The sequence below is a fragment of the Cololabis saira genome, chromosome 11, assembly GCF_033807715.1.
Source record: "Cololabis saira isolate AMF1-May2022 chromosome 11, fColSai1.1, whole genome shotgun sequence".
In the NCBI taxonomy this organism is placed as follows: domain Eukaryota; kingdom Metazoa; phylum Chordata; class Actinopteri; order Beloniformes; family Belonidae; genus Cololabis; species Cololabis saira.
Genome location: NC_084597.1, coordinates 45,248,486 through 45,267,818, shown reverse-complemented (window position 1 = coordinate 45,267,818; position 19,333 = coordinate 45,248,486). Strand labels below are relative to the sequence as shown.

At 45.9% G+C, this 19,333-nt stretch overlaps 3 non-coding genes across 3 annotated transcripts; all 3 read right to left on the bottom strand.

The window, feature by feature from the left end:
* Window positions 1-239: 239 nt before the first annotated feature.
* trnat-agu (transfer RNA threonine (anticodon AGU)) lies at window positions 240-313 on the bottom strand. Its single transcript has one exon. It is a non-coding gene; the product is annotated as a tRNA-Thr (tRNA).
* A 13,700-nt stretch (window positions 314-14,013) lies between these two features.
* trnas-aga (transfer RNA serine (anticodon AGA)) lies at window positions 14,014-14,095 on the bottom strand. The gene has a single exon. It is a non-coding gene; the product is annotated as a tRNA-Ser (tRNA).
* A 2,341-nt stretch (window positions 14,096-16,436) lies between these two features.
* trnas-aga (transfer RNA serine (anticodon AGA)) lies at window positions 16,437-16,518 on the bottom strand. Its single transcript has one exon. It is a non-coding gene; the product is annotated as a tRNA-Ser (tRNA).
* Window positions 16,519-19,333: the final 2,815 nt, after the last annotated feature.

Below are 19,333 nucleotides of genomic sequence, written 5' to 3'. Positions count from 1 at the left end.
GCAAAGCATTAAAGTGACTAAAAGGAGAAGAACCAGACATTACCTCCCTCTCAAGCAGTCCACATCTCTTAGAATAACTTGAATGTGCGAATTAACTTTGGGTAAGAGAAGAAGAAACATTCAATGTGCCTTTCTTTTGTTTAAGCTACATGTCATTTTTCCATTTCACCACCATGGTTGAACCATGAATGAATGAGACATCTATAATCTTCTTCTAATCCAAAGACAGATGAGTTTAGAGGCTCTGCTGGGATTTGAACCCAGGATCTCCTGTTTACTAGACAGGTGCTTTGACCAACTAAGCCACAGGGCCTCCACAACCTCTCACTTACCTCGTCTCAGACATCAAAACAGTAAGACCTTTAGAGGTGTGACATGCTGGAATGAGAAACAGAAGCCATTGGTGGACCACACGTCCTAAAGGACAAGGCATCTGACTTTGGATAAGAAGGTTGAGAGTTTTAGTCCCTCTGTGGTTATATACCATATTATTTGGGGTTTTTTGGTTTAGTTTTTACTTCATAACAGTGATGATGTCATAGAAAAAAAAGAAAGCAGACTTTTAATTACTTTAAATTACAAAATAGTGAATAAGAGAATGATGACTGTAATAAAACACATCTTACAGGGTTTTTAGCTGTGATTTCACCTGATAAGTCTGGAAACCGCCGCAGACAACAGTGATGTCACAGTCATGTATTGATCATTGATGTGTACAGTCATCTGTCTTAAGTAAGTTCCTACGGGAGGGTCGGGGTTGCCGTAGGGATACGCAGATTTTTCGGTTCGTTTTTTCTTTTTAGATCCCAGCCTTTGCGTAGAAGGTGGCTTGCGCATCTTTCAGGCCCTTTTTGGGCGCAAGCAAGCTTTATAGATGAGGCCCCTGGTCACTAGCTGGTGGTGCTCAAATGCTGGGAAGAAATGGTTGTTAAACTGTAGTGGACATGAGTCTGCACCCCTTATGAAATTGCAGGTTTTTAAAATGCCAAGCTGGAAATAACAATTAACAAAAATCCAGGGGAGGGTTCTTACTAAATTGGGAAATTTTAAAAGAAAAGTAAAAGGTTACAACATCCTAATTGCTTAAAGAGCATATTGCAGTTTAGGGTTTTTTCAAAAATTATACCTGACCTTATGTGAAAATGACTATGTGAGAAGTAAATGTAGGATTTAATATGTTTTACAAGACATAAGGGCACGTATTCAGAGGAAAAAGTGGGTGATTTTAGCAAAGCTCCTAAAAACGCTTTTTTTTTCGAACACTGCGTCATATGACGCAGCGGGAGGGAGACGTCTCCACAGCTGCCCCATCTGACTGCGCAGACCCCATACACACGTAGCCGGTATCTGCTAAACCGAAGATATTTTCCTACGTTTGGACCTGTCATCCACATGAAAACGCAAATAAATGAATGTTTTAAAAAACTATGGGCAAAGTGAAGATTTTTGAAAACTCCGTTTATGTAGATGAGTGTAGACCTGGTGTAAACAGAGACAACCGGAGTTTTGCGTTTTCGAACGTCACATTATGCTCCAAAACAACAACAAATCTGCTCTGATTCTGACGTCTAACGTGCGACCCAGAACTACAGATGATCCACCATCTGTCCTCCAAGCTATTTATTAAATAAATGGTCTCTGCTCTTGACCACCGTTTACTGCGTTACACCGACGCAGAGCCTACGCCGTAGGGCACGCGGCGACGCACAGCCCTACGCCCTAGGGCTGCGTCGATTAACGCGGCAGCTCCGTGGCGGGACACCTGGGGGGAAGAACAGATGATCTACAGGTTTGGAATGCTTATGAATGTGGTCGAAAACGCATATATCTTCGGTTATGTGTGGACGTTTTTTTTTTAACAACAATGTAATGTGGATACAAATTATTTTATAAACGAAGGGGGGGAAATATTTGGTTTTAAAAATACCCAGCTATTTCGGATGCATTTAATCAGAAAAAAGAGAAGATAATAAGCTTGTTTTCTGTTTAGAAAGTACAAACGTAGACAGCTTACAAGTACTCACCCATCTTTTAGGAGTTATTTTCGGAGTTTCTTTCAGGAGCGCCCGGGCGGGTGCTGCAGTGAATAAAGGCTGATTTAAGGTTCCGCGTAAAATCGACGGCGTAGGTTACGCGGCGCACGCAGCGTTCTGTGCGTCGCCGCGTAAACCAACGCCGTAGGGTCTGCGTTGGTGTAACGCGGACCCATAAATCAGCCTTTTAAAAAGCGAGTTTCAGCTGTCAATCAAAAGAACGTGGGGGGCCTAACGGGTTCGTAATTATAAGGCTGTGGCCTGTCATATTGGTGTGAATACACATTCACAACCTCTTCAGTGTCACAACTAACATTAAGATCCATTATTTTTCCTATTGTTGAATTCACCGCACTCCCTGCCGCCACGTCACTTCCGGTTCAACTTTTTCAGATGCGGAAGTAAAATACTCTCACAAAAACAACTCTGGAGGTCACTGTAGTATATATTTATGCGTATTTCAATGAAAATTCAGTTCCTACATCATTTTCCTACACATTGATTCACAGGGGTCTCCAACCTGCAATATGCTCTTTAAAGGGGACCTATTATGGCATTTAATGTATATTTTAAACAGGCGTGGAATGTCTTAAAAACAATCTTAAGCTTGTTTTTTCTACATAAAACAGAAATTCAGCCTGTGGGCCATGTCTCTAGTTTTACCGCTTCTAACCTCTTTTCTGTGAGGGATTCTGAGGGGAGGGGAGGCTATGATTATGAGGCTCTGTGCTGATTGGCTGCTTGAATGACGTGTAGCAGGGGAGGACAAGTCATAGTATCTGTCCTAACTGGCCGCGAGTTTAACGGTTTCAGTGTGGACAGAGAGCGTCCGATGTCACGCAGCTCGACGCGATAGTCGGACGCTCGCATTCAGTTACACGGTGTAAACGGATCTTGAAGCCTGAATTACGGTTCTGCGTTAAATCGACGCATATCCTACGCCGTACGCTCTGCGTTGGTGTAACGCAGAACCATAAATCAGCCTTTAGTTACCTGACCGGGTCACCTCTTCACACAGGAAGATTTAATTGAATTCTAAACAGGTACACCACAGTTCTTTACTCCAATTTCTCAAGACAAATGAATCATGTTAACTGTAAAGAAATCACAACACTGAATGTTCACAAATGGCAAATTTATTGTTAAAAAAATAAAAGAACATAAGTTGTATATAAATAACATTTATGCACTATTGCTGGATCAAGGAAGGACCGTGCGTTTTCTGAAGGTGTCGTTGAACAGCTTCAGGTGCTTGGAAGATCTGAAACCATAAACAGAAGAACAATGTATTAATAGAGCTCCGGTGTTACCTAACGAGTGAGTGGCTCTGTTAGGGAACACTGGAGCCACCGGGGCCACGGTGAGCATCTCCGGCAGCTCCGTGAGCAGCTCCGGTGCTCCAGAGCTAAGCTAAATACTTAGCCCATGCAAAGATCATACTTGTAGACAAATATAAATAACATAAAAAAGTAACGTCACTTACCGCTGACTTGTGTGCAGTTGCCGGGTCCGTACTGTTGGAACTGATCCTTTTATGAGGGTAAATGTCGACACAAAAACTGTCCCTCGCTGTGGAAACAGCCACACGATTCACCACTTCCAAACAATGGCGGACGCTCCAGCCAGCGGAGTTCGTTGTGGGCTTGGTTTCAGCAGTGGAGGCCGACCTATGGAAATCAGCGCCTATCGTTACGTAACGATAGGCGCTGATTCTGAACGGCTAGTAGAAATCACATGACACTGGAAGATTCAGCCGGGCGGGGTGAACAGACCCTGCAGAATTTGGCTGCTTTCCTCCTTCTCTGAGTTGGCAGGGTGAGGGGAGACCACTTTATATATGTTAAAGCAAGAAAAAACGTGTTTTTCATAATAGGTCCCCTTTTACTGACGCCCCCCCCCCCCCTCTGATCATCGCATTGCTGCTTCCGCCTGCCTGCGCACACACCTGGGTGCACATTACGGTTCGGGCCGTATTAATTGCCGAAAGAATGGCATAAATTGCGCCAAAATTACACAATTAATTCAAAATGGCCGACTTCCTGTTCGGTTTCGGTCATGGCGCCAAGAGACTTTTCTTTTATGGCACTTTTCCACTAGTATCGGCTCAGCCCGGTACGGCGCGGCGCGGCTCGTCCCGGCTCCACACGTGTGTTTTCGCACTGCCAGGGGAAAAGGGGGCAGGTTGGGGTGAAGCTGCTGTGACGTACTCGATTGCGCAACACCTTTGTTCATGTCGGCGCTGATCAGAAATCAGCTGGAGCCGGGAGCGACTGAGAAAAAAAACAGCCCGTCTACATCGCTTTTTTAATTTTTTCTCGACAGCCACCAGGTTTATGAACATCTGCACCTCAGAGTTGGATCACCAAACAGACGTTTTGCGCTTTATAATAAAATCGCCGCGAGTCCCCTCGCGCTGACTCCCGCTTCCTGATTCAAACGTCTGACGGCCCCGCCCCCCGACCAATCAGAGGCGCGGAGGGTGGTGACGTCCCCGCCCCCCGACCAATCGGTGGCGAGGAGGTGGTGACGTCAGAAATAGTCCCTGCTCAGCCCGCTTTCAGAACCTCACTGAAATGGTTACAGAAAAAAGTATCGACTTGGAGCGGCTCTACTCGTCTCAGCCCTAGTGCGAAAGCGCAAAACGGGTAGAACCGAGCTAAGGTGATACTAATGCAAAAGCGCCATTAGTTGCGACATGACACAGGTGTGTACCGATTTTCGTTCATGTACGTCAAACCGTATTATGGGGCTTGAGGCGCAAAGTTTTTTCTGTCTGAACCAACCAGATGAAGGGTGGGCGCGCTTTTTGGCGTCTAGCGTCGCCACGGTAACGCTTTTGAAAGAGAAAAGTAATGCGTGTTGTCGCAGGATGGAGACGCACATTTTGATGTATAACACACTTGGGGGCACATTACGGTTCAGGCCGTATTAACTGCCGAAGGAATGGCATAAATTGCGCCAAAGTGACACGATTAATTCAAAATGGCTGACTTCCTGTTCGGTTTCGGCCATGGCGCCAAGAGACTTTTCTTTAAGTTGTGTACTGATACAGGTGTGTAGCGATTTTCGTGCATGTACGTCAAACCGTATTGTGGGGCTTGAGGCACAAAGTTTTCCGGGGGGCGCTGTTGAGCCATTTTACCACGCCCATTAATGTAAACCATTAAATATCCAATTTTTCGCCAGGCCTGACTTGGATGCAAAATTTGGTGACTTTTTGGGCACGTTTAGGGGGGCAAAAAGGCCCTCCTTTCGTCAGAAGAAAAAAGAAAAAGAAAGAAAAAAAAAAATTCCTACAGATACAATAGGGCCTTCGCACTGAAGGTGCTCGGGCCCTAAAAAGGTTTAATTTGTAGAATCGGTATAGAACGTTGTGCGTGAGAGTTGAATGCAAGCGATTGATTTGTTGATGACAATACTGTAGTAGCGCTTATTTGTTGGAGTTGAAGTGCCCTAAGCGCGTGCAAAAAGCTGTAGGATCAGAGTGGTCACTGTTACCACATAAGAACTGTAAGTTTGACTTTGTCCAGATTGCTGTCCCTGACATAAATAAACTATTACCATATCTGCCAATTGAAAAACCTGCTGGAACAGACAACCTAGATGGTAAACTGCTACGACTTGCTGCAGCTTACATATCAACTCCCATTTGTCACATCTTTAATAGATGTTTTACTAACGGGGATTGCCCAAGGATTTGGAAAGAGGCTAAGATAATTCCAATACCAAAGGACAATAAATCTAACTTCACAGATGCTAACAGCTGTCCAATAAGCATACTTCATGTCTTAAGCAAATTATTAGAAAAGATAGTTTTTAATCCAATCCAAAATTATTTGATCATAAATAATCTGATCACAAGTTCACAGCATGCATACAGAGAGTGTCATTCAACCACCACAGCTCTAGCCCAGCTAACTGATTAGTACTGAAAGTACTTGATGGTACATCCATCCATTATCTTTACCCGCTATATTCTTTGCAGGGTCACGGGGGTCTGCTGGAGCCTATCCCAGCTAATTTTTGGCACTTTTGCACTAGTATCGGATCAGCCCGGCTCTGCTCGGCACGGCACGGTTCCACACGTGTTTTCGCACTGCCAGGGGAGAAGCGGGCAGGTTGTGGTGAAGCTGCTGTGACGTACTCGATTGCGCAACACCTTTGTTCATGTCGGCGCTGATCAGAAATCAGCTGGAGCCGGGAGCGGCTGAGAAAAAAACAGCCCGTCTACATCGCTTTTTTAATTTTTTCTCGACAGCCACCAGGTTTATGAACATCTGCACCTCAGAGTTGGATCACCAAACAGACGTTTTGCGCTTTATAATAAAATCGCCGCGAGTCCCCTCGCTCTGACTCCCGCTTCCTGATTCAAACGTCTGACGGCCCGCCCCCCGACCAATCAGAGGCGAGGAGGTGGTGACGTCAGAAATAGTCCCTGCTCAGCCCGCTTTCAGAACCTCACTGAAATGGTTACAGAAAAAAGTATCGACTTGGAGCGGCTCTACTCGTCTCAGCCCTAGTGCGAAAGCGCAAAACGGGTAGAACCGAGCTAAGGTGATACTAGTGCAAAAGCGCCATTTCAGGTGAGAGACAGATCCCTGGACAGGTCAAAACACAATTGTTATAATCTGAAACTTTCAACGACAACCTGAGTTTTAGTGCTAAACAGTTTGGCCAGTATGGGGACTGACCCCATGACCTTGGGGTTATTAGCACCAGAATCTGACATTCTGAGCTAACCGGCCTTTGTGGTGAGTGTTTCTTTTTCGCATGTACGTATGTACGTATGTGCATGTTTAATACACGCCTGGTTTACAACATCTTGAATTACATGCACAGTCTCCCAAACCAAGTAGAGACCTTTTTAAGTGAGGTCAAACTTGGAAAGTAACTGACTGTCAGAAACACCACGTAAAGAAATACACATTTGGTCAAGAAGAATTGGAGGAGTACCCCACCTTGTGGCACGAGTGAAGAACAGCAATGCAGTAAAGTGACTTAAAGGAGAAGAACCAGACATTACCTCCCTCTCAAGCAGTCCACATCTCTTAGAAGAACTTGAATGTGCGAATTAACTTTGGGTAAGAAACATTCAATGTGCCTTTCTTTTTTTTTAAGCTACATGTCATTTTTCCATTTCACCACCATAGTTAAACCATGAATGAACGAGACATCTATCATCTTTTTCTCATCCAAAGACAGATGAGTTTAGAGGCTCTGCTGGGATTTGAACCCAGGATCTCCTGTTTACTAGACAGGTGCTTTGACCAACTAAGACCCCGTCCACACGTAGCCGGATATCTGCGGATATCTGCTAAACCGGAGATATTTTCCTCCGTTTTGACCTGTCATCCATACGAAAACGCAAATAAACGAAGGTTTAAAAAAACTCCGGGCAAAGTGAAGATTTTTGAAAACTCCGTTTATGTAGATGCGTGTGGACACACATAACCGGAGATTTGCGTTTTCGAACGTCACATTATGCGCCAAAACAACAACAAATCTGCTCTGACGTGCGCCTTTTGTTTACTACAGATGATCCAGCATCTGTTCTCCAAGCTATTTATTAAATAAATGGTCTCTGCTCTTGACCACCACTTACTGCGTTACACCGACACAGAGGCTCCGCCGTACCCTACACCGTAGGGTACGCGGCGACGCGCACCCTAGGTGTAGGGCCCGCGGCTCCGCAGAGCCCGCAGAGCCCGCAGAGCCGCGGAGCCCGCAGAGCCGCGGAGGTGCAGATGATCTACAGGTTAGAATGCTTATGAAGTGGTCGAAAACGCAGATCTTCGGTTACGTGTGGATGCAAATTTTTTTATAAACGGAGGAGGGAAATATTCGTTTTTAAAAATACCCGGCTACGTGTGGACGGGGTCTAAGCCACAGGGCCTCCACAACCTCTCACTTACCTCGTCTCAGACATCAAAACAGTAAGACCTTTAGAGGTGTGACATGCTGGAATGAGAAACAGAAGCCATTGGTGGACCACACGTCCTAAAGGACAAGGCATCTGACTTTGGATAAGAAGGTTGAGAGTTTTAGTCCCTCTGTGGTTAAAGAGACTTGAGACAGTAAGTTCTAGTGTCCTACCTCACATTCACTCTTTACAGCTCACTTCAGTTTAGCTACCGTCTTATATACCTGCTACACATATTTACGTACTGGAAGGTCATGTTAGTCAATAATGGGACTAAGATCAGGGTTTGTTTTTTGTTTTTTTTTTACGTTATTTTTTTTTTCATTATTAATTTTCATGTATTTTTTTCCTTTTTTAAATCATTCATTCAGGATTCCCTCCATCATCTGTTGACCTTCAGCGTCTGCGTCGGACAACTCTCCTGCGTCTGCGGGCGACGCGGGTCCTACGGACTCTCCGGCGCCTGCGGACGGGGCAAGAGCTCTGTCTGCGTCTGCGTGGCATTGTCAAAAGATGTGATGAGAACTAGTAAGAAGGAGTTCTATTTATAAACTCTGTTACAAGCTTGTTGATGGAATGGAATGGTTCATGGAATTGATGACATCATATATTCTTCAATGGAATGAATGACATCATAACTTGATGACATCATATCTTCTTCAATGGAATTGATGACATCATAACTTGATGACATCATATATTCTTAAATGGAATTAATGACATCATAACTTGATGACATCATATATTCTTAAATGGAATGAATGACATCATAACTTGATGACATCATATCTTCATTGATGTGTACAGTCATCTGACAATGATGGCAGGATGAAAACGTCCAATCATGTGCTAACAGTGGAATGATGATCTTCAGCAGTTTCTATTCTGGCTCAGAGGCCAGGGCTTTATGCTCTTATACACTTTCTAAACCCACGCTGACATTTGTGGAAATGCCTGTAAAACCCTTCGTGAAGCTTCCTTAAAACAAGTCCAGAAAAAGCCATTAAAGGTAAAACAGAGACTTGCTTGGGTAAATGAAATCAGACTTAACTCTAGCAGTTAAATATAAAAACACACCAGCTCAGGAGAGCAGTATTATATATGTAGTGGATATGGGTAAATGAAACAGTATGTATGGATATGAATGAAAAGAAAAAAGTATATATGGTATTATAATAGTATATATAGTATAAGGTCATATATGAGGTGTACAACATTATTGACATCTCACCCAGAATGAAGCAGATCCAAGTCGTACAGTGAGATGTTTTTTATTCTGTTTTCCATTCATGTGTCCTCTGCCATTGTTGTAGGTTTTTAAAAATTAAACCTACCTAAAAACATTAATGTACAGTATCCAGGGAGAAATTTCCAATTAAGATTATAACCAAAGCACAAAGGAGTTATAAATGAAGGTGTGGAAGTCGTGAAAATAGACGAGCCGACAACTTCTCACGTTACGGACACAGAAGTGTGTGTCCCTTTATTAAATCCACCAGTTAACTGAAACTAAACGTTAAGAAGCTCGCACTTCCCATCACAGAACTAACTGACTCCAAAAACGTCACCGTACTTAGAGGGACCGTAACACATTAAACACATAGACCAAAACACTAGTAACAACATAACCTGAATAAACGCTGTATGGTAATGCTGTGACTAACATCTCTATGCAGGTGAATTATGTACACATCACTATGAATGATAAAGGCACTACACTTTGCTATTACAATTATCTCTTTTATTATTTATTTAATTATTATTTTATTGTATATTATAGATTTATTATTTTATGTTTATTCATATCATTCTGAATGGTACCTGGTCATTTGGTATTTAGTTGTGATGTTGCATTCATTCAATGGGATCCCTGGCCATTCACCTTTATTATCTCAGTGTCAAACATGCAATGCCCTTAGTCTTCCACTAGAGGGAAGCTCTTGATCCATTTTTGTTAAATTTGTTTCACTGGCCACCAGAGGGGCCCAGGTCAATTCAAATGTAATGCTTTATTTCTCCACCAGAGGTTAAAGTTAAAAGTTAAAAAGTTAAAATAGAATGGAAAATCTCGACGAAAGGGAGGCAAAGCAAATTTCAATGCAGTAGTTTTATATCTGCACTAGAGAATCTAAGGTTTATCAGCTCAAGGTGAAACTGTGGGGAAATACATCCCAGGAGTCAGAGGAGGAATACAGGAGGCAGATTAGGTGGTTTTCTCAGGATGTTGTATCCAGAGATTGGATGCAGGAGAGAAGTGGAAGAGAGCCGAGAGGCCGGACCAACTGGAGCTCCCAGCAAGGCAAGGCCAGGCAGGTTTACTGGTCAAGCCCATTTCAGTCAGTCTCTCCTCAAGCTGTGAGACCCCTTCGTGACATAAAGAACGCCAAAATGGCAGATCAGCTGCAACTGACTCCAGATCACTGGGTTTGATGTTGCATCTCTTCAGGGTCTGTTTCAGCTGGTCTTTGTACCGCAGCTTTGGGCCACCGGGCTTCCTGTTTGCTGACAAAATCTGTCCATAAAGCACCTGACGAGGCAAGCAGCATCCAGGCATCCGGATGACATGACCAACCCATCGGAGTTGCCTCAGGGCTAGTGCTGCCTCTATACTGATGGACTCCGTGCGGTGGAGGATGTCAGTGTGCGGGACACGGTCCTGCCAAGTGATGCCATGGATGCGCCGTAGGCATCTAATGTTGAATGCATCAAGGCGCCTGACGTGGCGTCGGTAAACAGTCCAAGCTTCTGACCCATATAGCAGTGTAGACACATACACTGCCCTGTAGACAGCAACTTTCGTCTGTGTTCGTAGATGGTTATTTTCAAACACGCGAGAGCGCAGTCTGCCAAAGGAGTTGGAGGCTTGGTTGATGCGTGCTTGGATGTCATCATCTATTTGGCAGGAAGGGGTCAGCATGCTTCCGAGGTAGCAGAACTGCTGGACAGTCTTGAGGGGTGTGCCGTAGATGTTAAATACGGGGGGTGGAGGTCGGTCTTGTGTCATGATCTCTGTTTTGTGGATGTTAATCACAAGGCCAAGCGAGCCGTAAACAGAGGACATGGTGTCCAGGGCTTGTTGCATAGCAGCCGGGCTGTGGGCCAGGAGAGCACAATCATCTGCATATTGAAGCTCATAGATGTTGCTAACCAGGGTCTTGGCCTGTAGGCGTCTCGTCTTACAACAGGCTACCATCAAGGCGGAACTGAATTTTCACACCACCCTCTTCCTGGATGGATTTGTGGAAGAGGAGTGTGGCTGTCGTCAGGAAGAGATTGAAAATCACTGGGGCCAGCACACAGCCCTGCTTTACTCCAACGTTTACAGGGAAGGAGAGAGATTGCTGGCCGCCAACAAGCACAGATGCCTGCATGGCACTGTGGAACTGCTTCAGGATGCTGAGGAATTTGGGAGGAACACCAAACTTCTGCAGTATAGTCCAGAGGATCAAAGGCCTTAGTGAGGTCTATGAAGGTGATGTAGAGGTCCTTGTTCTGCTCCCTACATTTCTCCTGGACTTGACGTGCAGTTAAAATCATATCCAGTGTGCTTCGGTTCTTTCGGAAGCCACACTGGGTCTCCGGGAGGATGTCCTCTGTGATATGTGTTGTTAGGCGAAGCAGCATTAGTTTTGCAAGGATCTTGCCAGCAATAGAGAGCAAAGAGATGCCACGACTGTTACCACAGGATGACCTGTCTCCCTTCTTTTTATAAATGGTGACGATGTTGCTGTCTTTCCATTCCTGGGGAAGTGTCTCACTTTGCCAGATCTTGCAGATAAGATGGTAGAGCTGTCGCAGTAAGAGGTAACCTCCTTTCTTGAGGACCTTGTCGGGAAGTCCATCAGGGCCAGGGCTTTTCTTGTTTTTGAGACTCCTGACTGCGGAGAGAATCTCAGTGAACTTGGGTGGTTCATCAAGAGAGGGAACTGATGGAAGTTCTGGGAGAGCATTGAGGACAGAGGGATCCGAAGGATTTATTTTGTTCAGCAGGGAGTTGAAATGTTCGGCCCATCGTTCAAGGATCTGCTGTTTCTCCTTGAGCAGAACAGAACCGTCTGCGGATCTTACTGGCGCGATATTTTGCCTTTGTGGACCATACAGGGACTTAACAGCATCATAAAAAGCGAATGAGTTGTTATTGTCTGCATGCCTTTGGATTTATTGGGCTTTTCTGAGCCACCACTCATTCTCCATGCTTCAAAGTTGTTTCTGAGTCTCACTGCGGATGGCTTTGTAGTGAGAGAGGAGAAATGGAGAGTGGGGGTTGGAGAGCAGTGCAGCATGGGCTTTACGCTTGGCTCCAAGAAGCTCCTGTATATCAGTGGAGCTATTGTCGAACCAGTCTTGATGTTGTTTTTGCGTGAAACCGATGGTCTCTGAGGCAGCTTGATGTATTGCTGACTTCAGTTTTGCCCACTCGCTTTCAATATCAAGGACACTGTCATCCTCCTCCAGGGTGGCGAGCCTCTCTGCCAGCTTACTGCGGTAGCGGTCAACGCACTGTGAAGAGTCGAGAGCCCTGCAGTTGAGACGCTTCCGGGGCTGCTGTTTTTTGTGTGGTGGTCGAATTTTCAGCTTTAGACTGGATCTAATCAGCCAGTGATCAGTCCAGCAGTCAGCCCCATGCATGGCCCGAGTTATACAGACATCATTCTGGTCCTGTTGCCGAGTGATGATGTAATCCAGTAAGTGCCAATGTTTTGACCGGGGGTGCATCCATCATGTGATGTACTTCTGTTTCAGCTGAAATATGGTGTTGGTTAGGATCAGCTGGTGCTCAGAGCACAGAGAAAGGAGTCGGAGACCATTGCTATTTATTTTCCCCGTCCCATGTCTTCCGATGACTTGTTTCCACAATTTGTCGTCAGTGCCTACACGGGCATTGAAATCGCCCATTAGGACAAGTTTGTCGGAGCCAGGGATTTTAGACAGTGTGGCATCAAGGGAGTCATAGAAGGCATCTTTGGTGTTTTCGTCAGCATCCAATGTGGGGGCATAGGCACTGATTAAAGGAGCTTGAGGCTCCTTTTAAGAAATGAGACTCTCTAGCGCCACCCTTCACCACGACGGCCGTTGGGGGTACTGCAGCCAACAGTGAAGCCGGCACGGGAGAACGGGAAGAACGCACATGCAGCGTCATGTGACGTCACATCCGCAGCCCAGCGCGGAAAATTCGGGACCAAATTGCAGCACATTTTGCAGCACACAGCCTGTTCAAGGCAAAGGAGAGATACACTAGAGGGCTCATTCTTTTGGGTTTGGAACACTTCATCTGACATTATTACTAGAAAACTTAAAATGTATACAGATTTTTTTCATAAATCTTGCCACAATCCGGCCTCAAGCTCCTTTAAGGAAGCAAAGCAACCTTTCACTAGGAGGATACGCCAAGTCATAAGCCGTTCGCTGATGCCTTGAGGGGACTCAGGGATGTTAGTGAGTAGCTTGCTTTTCACGGCAAAGCCAACTCTGAGGAGTCTACGTTCGCCCTCTGGGAGACCCTTCCAGAAGAAGGTGTAGCCTTCACCGACTTCTGTGAGTGAGTCTTCACCAGAAAACCGAGTCTCACTCAGTGCCGCAATGTCTATGTTATACCTCCTGAGTTCATGTGCAATGAGAGGACAGTCCGTCTTCGAGGTCTCTCCGTCCCGTCTTGAGCATCAAGGAGGGTGCAGACATTCCAAGTAGCTCGAGACGACCTTCAGATGAGTGAGGTTGCAGGGCGCTGCCAGTGTCTCTGTTACCCAGAGTCTGCCTATGTGTGCCCCCGAGCACAGTGGTTGGATCGCCCTTGGTCTGGAACCTCCCCTTCAACCATGGTTGGACCTACCAGGAGCCTGAGCTCCAGACGGCATCGCTCTCAGGTTCATTGGAACACGCAAGGTTCTCCACCATGACAAGGTGGCGATCCAAGGAGAACTATGGGGGGGGTATTACCATGCTGGGTAGAAAATACACAATGTACCACAAGGGAATCCAACTGATTACTTTAGAAAGACAGTACTGGATATGGTTAATAACTGAAGATTAGGCAGTCCTCTTGCACATTCAAACATTACTCGTTGTTGGCAGGATTCAAACCTGCGCGGGGAATCCCCAATGGATTTCTAGTCCATCGCCTTAACCACTCGGCCACAACAACCTGTCAGCTGTGTGTGTGTGTGTGCGTGTGTGTGTGTGAATCTTCAGAACAAGACAATTTAGAGCCTTTATTTGAAAATGGTTCGTTTTAATTTATCAGTTTGAGACATATTTTTTTCCTCATTTCTTAAAAACATTTTGATGCAATGCATTTTCATCAACAGTCAGTGCAGTATGTTCATACATACACTTTCTTGTTTGCAAAACACTCTGGATAGATTTCAGTTAATCTCTCACAGGAATCTCATGTATGAGAGGAAGTCTTAAGTAGCAGAGGATGGTTTTGATCCATCGACCTCCGGGTTATGGGCCCAGCACGCTTCCGCTGCACCACTCTGCTGTTTAACCAGGATGTGACTCCGCCACAAAGTGGTTGGGGGGGCTTAAAAGAGGGTCCCCGGGTTCGGACAGTGAGCCGGGTCTTTGGGTGGCTCCAGGTGAGCCGCGTTGTTGAGGTTGTTGAGTTGTTGTTGGGGTCTGGTGGTGGAAGCTCCTGAGGTGTGGTGGTGATGCTGCTGGGGTCTGGTGGTGCAGCTAGTGGGGTCTGGTGGTGGAAGCTCCTGGGGTCTGGTGGTGGAAGCTCCTGCGGTCTGGTGGTGGAAGCTCCTGGGGTCTGGTGGTGGAAGCTCCTGGGGTCTGGTGGTGGAAGCTCCTGGGGTCTGGTGATGGAAGATCCTGAGGTCTGGTGGTGGAAGCTCCTGGGGTCTGGTTATGGAAGCTCCTGGGGTCTGGTGGTGATGTTGCTGGGGTCTGTTGCTGATGCTGCTGGGGTCTGGTGGTGGAAGCTCCTGGGGTCTGGTGGTGGAAGCTCCTGGGGTCTGGTGGTGGAAGCTCCTGGGGTCTGGTGGTGATGCTGCTGGGGTCTGGTGGTGATGTTGCTGTGGTCTGGTGGTGGAGCTAGTGGGGTCTGGTGGTGGAAGTTCCTGGGGTCTGGTGGTGGAAGCTCCTGGGGTCTGGTGGTGGAGCTAGTGGGGTCTGGTGGTGGAAGCTCCTGGGGTCTGGTGGTGGAAGCTCCTGGGGTCTGGCGGTGGAAGCTCCTGGGGTCTGGCGGTAATGCTGCTGGGGTCTGGTGGTGGAGCTAGTGACTGACATGTTTTGAAAACGGTGGGCGTGACGAGAACAATCCTGTAAAAAATCTCTCTAATATGTTTCTTTTTTTCCTATAAAGTTGGACATTTTAAAGTGTAGGTAAATGGAGAATGACTGGCTTTTGGTCAGTTGTGGAACTGCAACAAAATTCATTTCTGCATAAGACCCAAAGCGAGAAAGAGATTGTCGACCTTCCTGTCCTGAGCACCAAGAAGAGGACTAGAGTGGTTTTCCAAGATCCAAATAATATTATTGCAAAGTCATACATGTTTCCGCCCAGTTTCGAACAGGGGACCTTTCGCGTGTTAGGCGAACTTGATAACCTTACACTACAGAAACTTGCATGCTTCGAAAATGGCAGGAACACACGGAGACACACGTCAAGCACTGGAAATCTGCAACAAAAAACCACAAACAAAACACGAAACCGGCACGGAGCCGACCAAAACACGAACAGCAATCGACCCAAATCTTGAGATCTGAAAGCAGTCTGAGCTAAGCTACCGCTACCTAACCCCAAAAACTACAGACTACGTATATGTTTGTGTGGCTGTGTATGTGTGTGTATATGTATGTGACAGTCGTCACCCCTCTCACCCCCCCCCCCCCCCCAAAAGAAAAAAAAAATCACTGGGTTTGTATGTGTATATTTATGTATGTGTATGCATATGTATGCGTATATATATGTATATATATCAAATATAGTAATAATGCACATATATATATATATACCTTTTGGTTTCTACCTTCATGGTATCAATCATTAATATGTGTGCAGACAAGGTTAAAAAAAAAAAAATGGCAGGCGTAACAAAAAAAAAATCTGATGCTGCTGGGGTCTGGTGGTCGAAGCTCCTGGGGTCTGGTGCTGATATTGCTGGGGTCTGGTGGTGGATGCTCCTGGGGTCTGGTGGTGGAGCTAGTGACTGACATGTTTTGAAAACAGGGGACCTTTCGCGTGTTAGGCAAACGTGATAACCACTACACTACGGAAACTTGCATGCTTTGAAAATGGCGGGCGTAACGAAAGAAAAAATCCTATCTTCAAATCATTCATGTTAGAAATAAATGTATGACTTCATATAAGTTGTCCTGTTGTGGTAAAATTAAAAATCATCCATGGTTATTACCATGCTGGGTAGAAAATACAAAATGTACCACAAGGGAATCCAACTGATTACTTTTGAAAGACAGTACTGGATATGGTTAATAACTGCAAATTAGGCAGTCGTCTTGGACATTCAAACATTACTCGTTGTTGGCAGGATTCGAACCTGCGCGGGGAATCCCCAATGGATTTCTAGTCCATCGCCTTAACCGCTCGGCCACAACAACTTGTTAGAAGCGGGTGCCCGGGTTCGGACGGTGAGCCGGGTCTTTGGGTGGCTCCAGGTGAGCCGCGTTGTTGAGGTTGTTGAGTTGTTGTTGGGGTCTGGTGGTGGAAGCTCCTGAGGTGTGGTGGTGATGCTGCTGGGGTCTGGTGGTGCAGCTAGTGGGGTCTGGTGGTGGAAGCTCCTGGGGTCTGGTGGTGGAAGCTCCTGGGGTCTGGTGGTGGAAGCTCCTGGGGTCTGGTGGTGGAAGCTCCTGGGGTCTGGTGGTGGAAGCTCCGGGGGTCTGGTGATGGAAGATCCTGAGGTCTGGTGGTGGAAGCTCCTGGGGTCTGGTTATGGAAGCTCCTGGGGTCTGGTGGTGATGTTGCTGGGGTCTGTTGCTGATGCTGCTGGGGTCTGGTGGTGGAAGCTCCTGGGGTCTGGTTATGGAAGCTCCTGGGGTCTGGTGGTGATGTTGCTGGGGTCTGTTGCTGATGCTGCTGGGGTCTGGTGGTGGAAGCTCCTGGGGTCTGGTGGTGGAAGCTCCTGGGGTCTGGTGGTGGAAGCTCCTGGGGTCTGGTGGTGATGCTGCTGGGGTCTGGTGGTGATGTTGCTGTGGTCTGGTGGTGGAGCTAGTGGGGTCTGGTGGTGGAAGTTCCTGGGGTCTGGTGGTGGAAGCTCCTGGGGTCTGGTGGTGGAGCTAGTGGGGTCTGGTGGTGGAAGCTCCTGGGGTCTGGTGGTGGAAGCTCCTGGGGTCTGGTGGTGGAAGCTCCTGGGGTCTGGCGGTAATGCTGCTGGGGTCTGGTGGTGGAGCTAGTGACTGACATGTTTTGAAAACGGTGGGCGTGACGAGAACAATCCTGTAAAAAATCTCTCTAATATGTTTCTTTCTTTTCCTATAAAGTTGGACATTTTAAAGTGTAGGTAAATGGAGAATGACTGGCTTTTGGTCAGTTGTGGAACTGCAACGAAATTCATTTCTGCATAAGACCCAAAGCGAGAAAGAGATGGTCGACCTTCCTGTCCTGAGCACCAAAAAGAGGACTAGAGTGGTTTTCCAAGATCCAAATAATATTATTGCAAAGTCATACATGTTTCCGCCCAGTTTCGAACAGGGGACCTTTCGCGTGTTAGGCGAACTTGATAACCTTACACTACGGAAACTTGCATTCTTCGAAAATGGCAGGAACACACGGAGACACACATCAAGCACTGGAAATCTGCAACAAAAAACCACAAACAAAACACGAAACCGGCACGGAGCCGACCAAAAAACGAACAGCAATCGACCCAAATCTTGAGATCTGAAAGCAGTCTGAGCTAAGCTACCGCTACCTAACCCCAAAAACTACAGAGCCAGCATGCAGGTGAACAAGCCAGTGTGTATTTCTATGTGTGTGTGTGTGTGTGTGTGTGTGTGTGTGTGTGTGTGTGTGTGTGTGTGTGTGTGTATATGTGTATGCGTACGTGTGTGTGTACATGTCTTTGTGACAATGTGTGTGTGTATGTATATGTTTGTGTGGCTGTGTATGTGTGTGTATATGTATGTGACAGTCGTCACCCCTCTCACCCCCCCCCCAAAAAAAAAAAAAAATCACTGGGTTTGTATGTGTATATTTATGTATGTGTATGCATATGCATGCGTATATATGTATATATATTAAATATAGTAATAATGCACATTTATATACCTTTGGTTTCTACCTTCATGGTATCAATCATTAATATGTGTGCAGACAAGGTAAAAAAAAAAAAAAAAAAAGAAAATTGCAGGCGTAACTAAAAAAAAATCTGATGCTGCTGGGGTCTGGTGGTGGAAGCTCCTGGGGTCTCGTGGTGATGTGTTGGGTCCAAATCAACATTACATAAATTCATAATGAGGAAAGACACAAAGACTACCTTGGAATGGGTTTTTAGCGCACTCCTGCAGGAGGGGGGAGAGCAACAGGAGTGCAGAGCAACGTAGCCCTCATTGAGAACTCCTGAGCTTTCCCCAAAGATCCTCCCTCTAGAAGATGCTTTTATTAAGAAACTTTGACAGGAATTGATCATATAAGGACAATGCATAGTAAACAGTAGACAGTAGACATTGGGTAGTGGACAATGGGTGGAAGTGATAACGTATGATTGAGGCCTGACATTACAGTGGTCACCTGTCACCAGTACAGTCCAAAACCTGAGTAGATCAGGAAGTGGCTGCTGTGACTTCTGTTGACCAAGCATGTGACAGTTTCACAATGACAAAACAAGTTCAAAGGTTGGTTTACCTCACAGATGCTGCTGGGGTCTGGTGGTGGAAGCTCCTGGGGTCTGGTGGTGATGCTGCTGAGAAAAATCCTGTAAAAAATCTCTCTAATATGTCTATTTTTTTCCTATAAAGTTGGACATTTTAAAGTGTAGGTAAATGGAGAATGACTGGCTTTTGGTCAGTTGTGGAACTGCAACGAAATTCATTTCTGCATAAGACCCAATGTGAGAAAGAGATGGTCGACCTTCCTGTCCTGAGCACCAAGAAGAGCACTAGAGTGGTTTTCCAAGATCCAAATAATATTATTGCAAAGTCATACATTTTTCCGCCCAGTTTCGAACAGGGGACCTTTTTCCGTGTTAGGCGAACGTGATAACCACTACACTACGGAAACTTGCATGCTTTGAAAATGGCGGGCGTAATGAAAAAAAAAATTCTATCTTCAAATCATTCATTCTTAAATGACATCATGTGACCCAGCACAATTCTCTCAGATATGAATGAAGCAGATCTCTTCTAAGACTGATTTCTTTCTGATTATCTCTTAAAATTGATCAGATTTGTTTGGAACTGTGAAGGGAAACAACTGTTG